The sequence below is a fragment of the Ambystoma mexicanum genome, chromosome 11 (genome assembly GCF_040938575.1).
Source record: "Ambystoma mexicanum isolate Mex_15411 chromosome 11, UKY_AmexF1_1, whole genome shotgun sequence".
Taxonomy (NCBI): Eukaryota; Metazoa; Chordata; class Amphibia; order Caudata; family Ambystomatidae; genus Ambystoma; species Ambystoma mexicanum.
In genome coordinates, this window is record NC_090934.1 from 991,890,289 (window position 1) to 991,902,569 (window position 12,281).

Below are 12,281 nucleotides of genomic sequence, written 5' to 3' on the forward strand. Positions count from 1 at the left end.
CGCCACCACCGTGCACTGCTAAAACTAACACCCAGGACATCAAAGATGACATCGCAAATGTCATTGATGAAATCACTGATGACATCACATGTGTATGTACTTTTCATGGAATTTGTGTACTAGGGATTTTTATTATAATGTTGCGAAAAAAGTGTCAAGGATATTGCAATAAATATCATACCGTTATTAGTGCTTTGAACGATGCATTGATATAAATAGCATTGTATTATGGGATTCTATCTAGTATACTGAGCTACTAATGGACAAACATAGCATTGTGTGCAGAGTACAAGATGAAAGTATAATATTTGTAATGTTAATATGTTGAATAATGAAATGATAATTGTCCTGAAATGTTTGAAAATTTCCAAAATAGGGGTGTTCTGAGGACGTTATTCGTATTGTGTGATTGCTTAGTTATATGCAATGAGGGAATGGCAAAGAGAGTAAAGTGGACGCCGTCCGCGGACACCGCGGCTGTTCGTGGACAGGGCGTGCTACATCTGGGTTTTTCCAGGAAATCCAACATGCAAAGAAGACTGTACGGATCAGCCAATCAGATGTCGAGGTTGTGGATTTGTGTTGAAAGAGACTGTGTCTGGTGAAGATGGCATAAGTGGAGAAAGTCAGGGTGTTGGTGCTCGGAGATATGTTTGTGCATGGTTTACAGCAGTACGCTGAATGCAGGCATGTTGCAAAGAACTTTGATGTGAAAGGAGTGGAGGTGGTGTGGAGCACTGTGCCTAATTGCAATGTACAGGGAATTGTACAAGTTTGTGAGGATATGGCCACGATGAACAGTCCGCATGTGGTAGTTTTGCACTATGGTGCTTTCCATTTGGGCAACGTCAGTGCCCCTACTTTGTTGGCTGATTTGGAACGCTTGGTTCAAGCCGTAATGAAGATCCTTCCAAATGCGAAAGTAATTTTTTCTGGATTACTACCTAGGGCAATATGGGACAATAGTTCAGTTTTTTGTCCTCAGCAAAACATTGCTAGGTGTGTCATCAACCGAGGCATGTGTGCCTTCATGCTTAGAGCTGGTATGTTCTTCTGTAACAATGAGAATATTGATGCCAGTAATGCTGTTAATTTTAAAGAGGATGGCATTTCTTTATCTTTTACAGGAAATGCCTTTCTATTTTGGAATGTAAGGGTTGCTTTGGAGAAGGTTATGTAAAGATTTTAGGAGTAAAGTAAGAAGAAAAAAAAGAAAAAAAATACAAAATAACAGGTGTCTGTCAAGCATCTGTAAAAAAAACAAAAAAATGGCTCTTTTCAGAGCCAACTTCAATGGGGAAATGGGGCCCAATTTTTAAATTTACATTCACCACGCTCAGATTTTCGATATGTCCGCGGACATGGCGGTAGTCCGCAGACATGAAAATCACTACGAGGGGGTTAGTATGTTCTATGTTACATGTATACGAAGTGAGGGATATTATGGTTAAGTTGTGCTACTAAAAACCCATGAAATTCAGTGAAAAAACTTTGTTAAAGGGACATTATGGTTAAGTTGCGCTACTAAAAACCTATGAAATTCAGTGAAAAAACTTAGTTAAAGGGACGTTATGGTTCAAAGTAAAACCGAAAAACCCCTGAAATTCGGCAGTTATGGTAAGATAAGCAACCATAACTCACGCCACCGTGCACTGCTAACACTAACACCCAGGACATCAAAGATGACATCACAAATGTCATTGATGACATCACTGAGTGGTTTGCCCACGTCAAGCAGCACTGGGAAGAAGGTAGAGGTTATGACTCCACAGGGGGTGGTTTGCACGCCGGGTACAGAAGAGGAGACGTTAAAGCACCTACCACATAGCAGGCAACCTGCCACTCCAGCTTCAATCGAAGTCGCACTCTGCCAGACAAAGTAGGCAGTCCAGCATTCAATGAGGAATGAGCAAACAAATCGCCAATCCACCACAGGAAGGCGAACAGCCACTGCAGTAAACGGCAATCCTCCTGCAGGAAAGGAAAAGGGCAATCCGCCCACAGAGAGGGAAAAGGGCAATCTGTTTGTAGTGAGATGGCACTCTGCCCCATCTCGTGAAAAGGGCAATCCGCCCACCGGAAAAGAAAAGGACGATCTGCCCACGGAAAGGGAGAAAGGCAATCTGCCCACAGGCAGAAAGAAGGGCTATCCGCCTATGATAAGAGAAGAAGGGCAATCCACCCCCGATCACAAAGAAGGGCAATACGCCAACAGGGAAAGAAGGGGGCAATCCGCCAGGTGGAAGGAGGGCCATCGGCCCCGAGGATAGAAGTCATTTAGCGGCACTGCGGCCCACAGGACTAGGTTGCCCAGGCCCACTGAAAGGTGTACAGCAGTGCACAGTGAAGGGGTGGGTGAAGGACCACATGCGCGGCCACCACGAGAGAGCAAGGAGACAAAGTACGAGAATGCGCACTGTCAAGGAATAGAGGGAAAGTGGGGGAGAAGATCACAGAGAAAGCATCCGGAGGTGACCAAGAGCCAAAAGGGGAAGCAACACAGTAAGGACAGCAGGACCAAGGGCCGAGATGGGAAGAGTGGCTAGAGGAATATGATCCCAAAACGCTACTGGGGATATTCACAAACATCGTGGGGAGAGAGGTCAAGGGGATTCTTAAAACGATCTCACCACACGATGGAGCGACATACGGGACGGCCATCACTGTGCTCAATGGGAAACTACTCACTAAACCGAACAAGGGTTTTTAAAGTTGTTCAACAAATGCTGACAGCTAATTCATGAAACAATACGAGAATTCATCATCAGATTTCAAAAGATGACTATGTACAGTGACTTTGCAAACTTCACGGGCGAGGAGGCCATATGTCTCTGGATAATAGAAGTGTGTAACTCACCCATATTTCGTAAGCATCTTCTGAAGGAGCCCCTCTCGCTCGCAGAGGTCCTGAAGCTGGCACGCATACACAAAAGAGTGATTACCCACGCCACAGAGATGGAGAAGCCAAAGAAGAGAGGGCAAGTAGCTGCCATACACGCACATCAGACAAGGGGGCTGCGAGGACAACTGGGCTTCGAGAGAACACGGCAACTCCTCAGCTAGGTGGAGAAGAAAGTATGTGCTATAAGTGCGGGATGCAGTTTCCCCACAGTTGACCATGCCCGGAAATAGAGCATCAGAGTGCCAAATGGAGGAGAAGACATCACTTTGAGCTGGTGTGGAGAGAAGGAATCCCCCTTCCCACCAAAGGAGACACCAGGCCCTCATAACGGAAGGGGCAGAGCAAAAGGAGACTTCATGGGTGGGAACACAGATGGAGGGAAGATCCGCCAAACGGAGACTACACAGAGCACCCCTGTGATCCAGGGGCACAAGCACGAGATGAGATAGAATGGCACTAAAGAAGAAGCTCTGGCTAGCAGGTACCACCAGAGGACTCCAAACCCAGCCCAAGCTTAACAGAGACAAGTAGCTTGACGATAAGTGGAGGGCAGATGCTGTCGGGAAATGACAGGGGGCCACCTTTATCAGGAACGACCTTAAGGGAAGGGAGGAAGTGCGGAGGACCCGAGGGGCGACAGAGGCAGAAGGAGGACTACTAGAGCCCGGGAAAAGCAGAACTGTAAAGGGAAATGCCTGTCTCCGTTGTTGAAATTGTTTCGTACACTGAGGGAGCAGGGTAATCAGGTCACAGGGTCTTTTGCCACGCAAGGCGAAACAGTGGTGTCAGATAGTTTAAAAGGACTCAACCTCACTTAGCTGTCGGCACAATAATAGAAACTGGCAAGAAACCATCTGACTATCGGACTTGGGGGCGAAAGCCACACAAGTTTTGCATATGTGTAGTCACTGCATGGATTGCTCTTTAAAAGAAAGAGGTGAGTTACAGTGAACAGCAGCGAGAGCAACAACCTCCCACACTGCGCTTTTCTTCCAGACAGCGGAACCTCCCACTTTGTCCACATGTGTAGGGCCATCTCTTGCTACTTGCACTTTAATGTGCTAATTGTCAAACAAAAACAAACCAGAGCAGAGCTCTTCTGAGATCAGAAGTTGATCTCAGATGACTGGGAGCAGCTCCGATAACTGCAGGTGCAGTGTGTGAGAGGTGAGCATGGGCTTTTCTTTTTTTCCTGGATGTGGAGACAATGTTTGACTGTTTCGAATCCGGGGGAAACCGGCCCAATTCCAGCACTGCTTGGGTCCATTTCATCCACAGACCCAGGATGCTCCCTCAATATTTCAGTCCCATGGTCAGCGCTTTTCAGAAACAACAGACATGAAGTCCCAGGCCCCTCTGGACATCTGTTTTGGACCTACAAAAACCGCAGGAGTCAATGTGGGTTGAGAGTGAAAGACCATATGTCGGCTTCTAGTATGAGGGGAAGCCCATGGGGGCATTTCTGACCTTTCTTTCCATTTCATTGCTAAACAAAGGCTGTCAGTCAAGGCTTGCCCTCATGATATGTATGACGGGGGAGAGGGGAGATGAATCAGTAATGGTACAAATGGGACTGACAGGGCATTGCCCCCACTCTGGTAACATTGTTATGTTATTGGATGTGCTGCGCTACAATTTCCGTGGTCTCAACGCTCACTGACTTCCGGAGAAGGAAGGGCGCCTGTCCTTCCCCTTTACAGAGCAGCTTCATCCACAGGTTCAGGATCTGCTCAAAGGAAGGGTCCTTATTCCCAGTCCCTCTCACGTAGACTTCACTCAGGTGCGGCGGTGTGCCCAGGCTGCCAGAGACGTAGGCTGTGCCTTTGCCCTTACAAGAGCCATCATGGATGGTCACATGCTATCAGTACCTCAAGGGCAACTGCTTCCAGTGCAAAACATGGAGACTGATTTGTACTTTTTAATAATGCTTTCTTAACTCCACTCTTGTGCTTCAATATAAAGCGCCAATATTCAGGATTTCTCATTCACTTCTATAGCATAGAGGTGCATGGATCTGTTCATTGTATTGCTGATAGGGGGCTTTGGACCACCATTAATTCTGAATGGAGTCTTTGTCAGGGACCTGGATACTGCCGCTTATACACTTGGGAGTCCTTCATGCTTAGATATGGGCTTCGCTGGCATGGGATACTACTGTATCTTGAATGGCCTGATTACTTACAAGTAATCTTCGTTACTCCAAATCCAGATCATCCTCGTCACAGTCCTTGACATCCTTCGCTCCCATGACCAATTGGGGTTTTAAACTGCTTGGTAACCAGTGGTCGAAGTGTAAGAAAAGAAGTAGTGGAGCTATGTTCCCTACAGGCCTGCCCAGCCCCTCACAAACCCCATCGCCCTGCCCCCCCACACAATACAAACCCCCAACCACATGTGTCTGCAGTTTAAGGGAATGTTCAGTGCAGTGCACTGAAAGTGCAAGTTACAACCTCTTCCTACACTGTTATTTTAAAACGAAACCGTTCCAGAACGGTTTCTTTTTCAAATAAAAGTATAGGAGCTGTAAAACCTAATTAAAAAAAAGTATAGGAGCACCGCTCCCGTCCGCTCCCGCTCACTTCGACCACTGTTGGTAACCAAAGTAGAAGTCTTGGTGAGTTATAAGTTGTTTTATCATGCACTTTTTTTCAAATTAATTTGTATGTTTTTATTGATTTTAGAAGGAGATGGCTGAAGCCACATTTGATCAAAAATAATTTCAGGTCATGCATGGATGCCATGTCCCTGTTTATGAAATTATAATGATGAAGATTTTATGTATGATGTTTTCAATTTTGTAAGAGTGTTTTTTTAGGAGGCCTAGAGCATTTGGGGTGTTTAATGTCTGAAGAGATTACCTGTGATGTGTATGGTTTTGTTGTACTGAGTTGTTTATGAATTTTGTTAATGGATATTCTCTGAACATAATATACCTTTTATATCCAACATAGGGGAGGAGTTAAAAAATAGGATTACCAAAAACTTTTTTAGGGGGCTTGTGAAGCACCTGTCTCCTGGCTGGAATTCACCTTATAAACTAAGCACTGTGACGAGGAAGAGGGGGTAATGACAATTAATTTCCAAACCTGAACTGTAAACGAGGGTGGTCTTGCATAGCACTACAGACAGCAGGGCCGTCTGAAGATGTGTCACGGATTGTGGGTGCCAATTTCAACATTTGGGGGCCCTCTGCCTACACCTGGGAAAAACGCCCTGAGGCACCCGATGAGGTTATTAGATTGTAATGGCAACAGAAGACAGTGGCAGTGGGTTAATAGCACTAGATTATCCCGTTAGACTGCTGGGTCTGTTGTTGGGGGTGGCGCCAGGAGGCTAGGGGCCCATTTAATCCGAAACAGTTGAAAGGCCCTAACACTGTGCCTGGGAGACAGTGTCTCTCTGCTCACACAGCCTAGGCCCAGTCCGACTGCTACTCTATACATCGCTTTACAGTGAGCTGTCATTATTGGGTTTGGTTGATATGCTATGAGTTAGCCTAGCCTTGTTCTGTCTCGCTGGCCGTGAATGTATGATGGACAGCTCAGGGGAATGTTGAGAGTGTGTGGTGTGCAAGTGTTCCATGAATGTCAGTTGGGGTCCTGAGCTGGATGTGAGAGGATAGCCGGTGGGTATCCCTTGTGCCACTTGATATGACCGGACATGTACAAATGTACTTATGGATAGTAAATAAGCTGAATTCACTGGCTGCACAGCTGGTCTGTGCGTGTTCATTGAGCCTCTTGGCGATGTAGAGAAACACACGTGCTTGATTCACCACCAACACCCATTTGTAAAGGGACCTTTATAAAGACACTACAGAAATGTTTAACCAGGGGCATACAACGGTAGATATGTTCTAGGGAAGGGGGAGGAGAGGATCTTCTCCAATAGTGTGGTGGGCCTACTATAACAACATATGTTTTCCTAATCAACTGTAGGCCTATGAGAAATGGTCCAAAATACATTCATAATAAACGATCCCCTCTCCATAAGCTATACATGTTAACGAGCCCCTGACATCCCGGCGAGGTCCCCGTTATCAGAAACACATGGTTCAAACAAGGGAATCATGCGTGAATAAGCGGAGACAAACATCCGCTTGCTTCGTATTTGAAGATTTCTACATCGGTGCTGGATTTCACGAGCGTCAGCGCTTCCCGCCGCAGCTGAGCTGTCCTTTGTGTCCAGCAGAGCCTGAACTTTTAGCACGAGAGATGTGCGGGACGTGGCCAGCTCCGTGCTCGGTTCCCGCGCCCGTGGTGGTCATGGCAAGCTCTCGTAGCCCCCCACCGAGCAACAGAAACCTAAGAGCCACGGGGATGCAGGGAAAGGCCGTCAGCTGCAACCAATGGAGACCAGCCGTTCCCAGAAGCGGCGAGGAAGTGACTCACCTTCGTGACGACGGACGCAGGCAGCCCAGCAAAGGCCACTGGGCTCACACAGGGGAGAGCGCGCGCTTCCCATGGAGGGACTACCGACGTGTTGCCATGGCAGGAAACCCCGCATGCGCAAAACTCCCCCTGTTAATCTATTCGACTACACGCTGGCTTTGTAGCCATTTTGGAAGGTATTGAATTGAACAGGGCAGCCCACGTAAAATAAGGTTCGTTCAGGCGTAATTGACCTTTTGAATGGACAAAAACTCCAGTGTGAGGACCAGTGTAGTGTTCTTCTACTGACGTGGGTAACCGTCTGAAGGAAATTATCCCATCACGCCCTCCGTCACAAGCCTATCCCTTAAGGTTGACACGCCCACCGATACCTGCACTTTGTTGCACTAAAAAAAATGTAACCCCCCCCCTATGAACGCAGGTCAGTACTTTCAGCACCAGCAATGCACATATTTTTTTCCTGTCAATCAAGGGGAAGCCAGCTTGACTTTTGCCTCCTGCATTTGGATCTCAGATTAAGTGTTCCCTCTAACTCAGTTATTTTCAAGTGGTTATTTTGCTTGGCTTGGCGGCCTCTTCAATGAGATGGAAGGCTGATGTGCAGACTCTGTATTAGTAGACATCCCTGTTGCAGGAGCAGTGACTCTCATACACCACCTGAACCCACCACTGCCCCCCCTTGCCTCAGCGAAGGCTCCTCAGACAAATGACCTCCCTATGCCAGCATGAAAGATTGGGCTGGGTTGGGTGGTCCTTCAAGGACTGACCTCCAAAGTACTGCACTTTGGGGTCTCCAGGATCTATGAGTGAAACGGGTGAGCCTGTCAGCTGAGCTCCTTTGGGTGCAAGGATGCACTGCAGGTGTCTTCTGATGGGATGCACATTTTTAGTAGTGCGGCTTAGTTCAGGAAGTTTTGTGCTTGTGCGTTCACTTCTTTGTACTGGTTGGAGTTTGACTGCTGATGAAGGGTTGCTTCAATGGGAGGCAAGAAGCACTCCACCGAAACGCGCCAATGGTCCTCCTTTAGGTCTCACTCCCCTGATGCCCTTTCTAAATGCAGACCCAGTGCACAAAAGAACCAATCGCCATTCTAGGCACTCCTCGTCCAGACAGTATGCAGTCCTGGCACCATTGCCTCACAAGACCCTTTCCTGCTTGGCTGGCGATAATCTTGGCAAAGGAAATAAGGTAGGTGATAATAGTGGAGAGAGAGATTTCTGTCATGGGCAGCAGGCTACCTTTTCTCCCCAACCAATCACTTTTCCCAAGGTCTTACTGCGAGTCCAAGATGTGCACGAGTCTGAAAGGGATTCTTCTGGTAATTCACTGTGCAGTGAGATTGTAGATGAGATAACTGCACACTTACAAGCTGACAGTATAAAAGATACACCCGTCTCCCAAACTTCCAGTTCAACTTTCAAAGAGGATGCGTAAAGCCACCATGAACTGCTTGCCACTCCCATTAAACCTGGTTCTGGCACACAGGCTGGGGACTATTACTCCCAGCCTGCTCACTCCGTTTCTCCTGCGTCCAGGGAGGATGGTAGATCTCAGAGCCGTGGACCTGGCTTGCCAAACAAAAGTTGCTCTTACAGTGCTACCATCAGACAGTCTGACCGACTACAGATGTTTCATACTAGCCCCACACCCTCATCAGGGCTTTCCTGTCTGAGGTCCCAGCAGTTCTTCCTGCATAAGATGCACCCATTTCATATCTTGAGAGCTGGATTTGGTTTGAGGTGGTTACTCCTTTGAGTTCAGTTCTCTACCTTAGGTTTCAGGGATATTAATACACACCATGGAAAAGGGATCAGATTTACAAGCTGCACTCCAGTCTCTCCACACGAGAGGGGCTGTACAGTGTTTCCAATGCTCCACCCGCCCCAAATCCAGGAGGAGAAATGTACTTCTTCACCGTCCTTAAATGGCCAACAGGTACAGCAGTAACGTCCCCTTTTTGATGGAGACTCCCCATTCTATAATCAGTGTGCTTACCCCTAAAGGAATGTATGTTTTCAATGAAGCTAAAAAGAAATGCTTCTTTTTACATTGTCATGCTCCTGGCCCGGCTATCTTTCCTTCAGTTTGCTCTCCTATATGACCAGTGTCAGTTCAAGGAACCCTCTTCAGTCTCAAAATACCCAGAGGTCTTTTCAAAAGTCCTAGCCCCTTTGGTGGGCCTCTTTCACGACCAGGGAATCCTCCTCTACGTGTTCCTGGATGACCGGTTGACCCATGTGTCTTCTCTCCATCAGTGATGTGGTGGACACCCAAGTTGTTTGTGGTCTCTTGACCAGATTCTGAAGAAGTCTAAATACAAGGAAGTCGTCCCTTGCTCTTAAGCTGCGGGTGGAATTCAGAGGGGCCCTACTCAATACATCTCTTGGGAGTGTTCCTGCTTCTCTAGGATGCTCTGCCACTGCAGTCTTGGCTGGCTACCCTTGTCTCCAGAGTGTGTGCCCTGCTGTTCATTGGATTATGTTTCGAGGGAAATAGTGATATATCTTTGCAGTGCTATAGGCAAAATACCCCCCACACCCACTCTCTCAAACCCATGAGAAACCATCTTATAACTCACTGGGCTTCAGACTCCCAGGTTTACTCTTCTGATCCCTATGGCTGCCTTCATCTGTCAGGAGCCCTTCCTATTTTTTTATTTTCCCTGTGCCAAGCACCACCCCAGTCAAGGATGAAGGGCTGGTAGGCAATCTTGCTGGACAAGGCTGCTAAGCAGGTCCAACCTGCCTTAATTTGGAGCAGATGAATGAGTTGTACAAGACTTTCTGTTGTCCTCATAACTGGAAGGGTGTTGGCCCCACAACCCAAGAGTGCTGCTCATGCTTGTGTGAAAAAGGCCTGTGTTAACTGGTAGGAGGGAAGACATCCTGCTTTTGGTCTGCCTGGATCGGCTGGTGTGGGGATAATTCAACGCTGTTTCACATTAGACCAACTACATTCCAGGGGCAGCCTAAACTCAAGCAAACTATCGAAGTAGAACCTCTTCTAGTCCAACCCCTGGTTGTGAAGATGTTTGACCACATTTGTCCCAGGTTCGGACTCCAGATTTGGATCTCTGCATCCTGGTTTCAAGGCCAAGAACCATCTGGCTTGGATGCTATGTCTCTTCCTATCCTGCTTTAGTCCTTTCCATTTTTCTATCCTTCCTACATCTGTCCTCGGTTCTACGGGCAACACAAGTTAGATGCATTCAGTCGGAGGAAGTTCAACTTTTATGAACTGATCGAAGGCCCTGGAATATTTTAAGCAAGAGTTTTGCAAAGAGTTCTGTGTTTATTCCCCACAATGCTATCTGGCTGTTATAAGAATGTTCAGGGAACGCCAGGGTGGTCTAGGGTATATTGAAGTACATGCCTTCTGCCTTCTGAAAGGTTTGGGCATTTCCAGGCCTTAAATTCGCTTACCCTTTTCCTGCTAGAACCTTCCGCTCGTATTGATATTACATGCTGATATGAGCGTTACAATTCCATGCCTTTTGTTGAGTTTTGCTTGAAGTTGTTTTCCTTCAGTACCAAATTTGTGTTTGACATCTCATTAGCTAAACGGGGGTGAATTACGCGGATTTAGCAGTCGGACCAGGTACATAAGCCCACTGGGTCCCCCTGCTCAGCCTCTCGCTCCTCAAAGGCAAACAGCCTGGGCTACACCGGGGCCCGCCATTGAGATCATATCAGTAAAAAGACAATTTAAAACGTGAGGGTACTAGCGATGTTAACAGGTAAATGGGAGTTTCCATTACTGTGTCACTTTTTTGTTCTTACAATTCTATTCAGGTTTTAATATGCTATGATTGCTGGCGGATTAGACATGGAGCGGAGGTGGAAAGCTTGCCAAACTAGCTGCAAGCAGTGGGAATCAATCACTGCCATGCATTTTAATTCACCTTGTGTCTTTAGAAGTTTTTTTTGTAGGTTTTTATTGATTTTCCTACTGGAATTTGTATGTTTCCGTTCAGGATTCGCAAAATAAAGGTACAATTATATGAGGTAATTTTCCATATCCCGTGATGTGGAAAAAGTGGTGTTAAAAGCATTTACCACGACTTTTTTTTACGCTGCACAGGATTTTGTATAATTTGCCAGGCAAAGTTGGAGAGCAGAGCTGACTTAAAATGTTGCTTGCTCTTTCAGGTCTGACTACCAAATCTACTTGGTTTTCCACGAGCATGTATTTTTATGCTGCTGAAAAACTAATATATTCCTGTTTAATCCACCCGTCTTTTACACCTGGTAGAAAGCAGGCAGATTCTAAAGAAGTCCATTGTAGATGGCTCATGCAATCTTTTATTGTGGGTAGCATTTACAGTTTTTCTAGACACATAGTGGAGAAGTGAACAGAAAAGGTGATTTCACCTGTGTTTTACTATTTACTTTTCGAATAAGTGGTGGAAACAACTTGCACAGAGGGGACCTTTTCCACAAAGGTGCAAACAGAAGTGGTCCTGTTATATTGGGTACATATGCATTATGTTTAATGTTTACATTCAAACTGGTATATGTCAGCAATCACTGCAATACTGAAGCAGATGTATACACGCATTCTTTCAAAGCTGTTTGTTGATGTTCAGACTGGGCCTCCTGCCTAGGCTGTTGTATTATGACATAGTCATAATACAACAGCACATAGCAAGCCCCTTAGTGAAGCAGAGGCAGTTTATGCAGCCTGATTGTGGAGAGGGGCATTTGGATGAACCTTAATAAAAGACAGAAAACTATTGGGTAGTGGACATACCTTATTCCAGGATTTCACATTTGGCGGCAAGTTGGAGCTTGCCCCTCTCCTCATCTTCAATTTCCCTGTTGTAGATTTTTTTCTGCTCGTGGTCTTCTGTTGCCTTCACACCCGGTGCTACAGGTGATAAGTACTGCCACCCCTTGACTCTTCAGTGTTCAGAGACCCTCCCTGCCATTTGCCCTTTGGGCCTCCGTTGGACTGACTGCGGTCTCCTGCTGGACTCCTTTGTGCCACT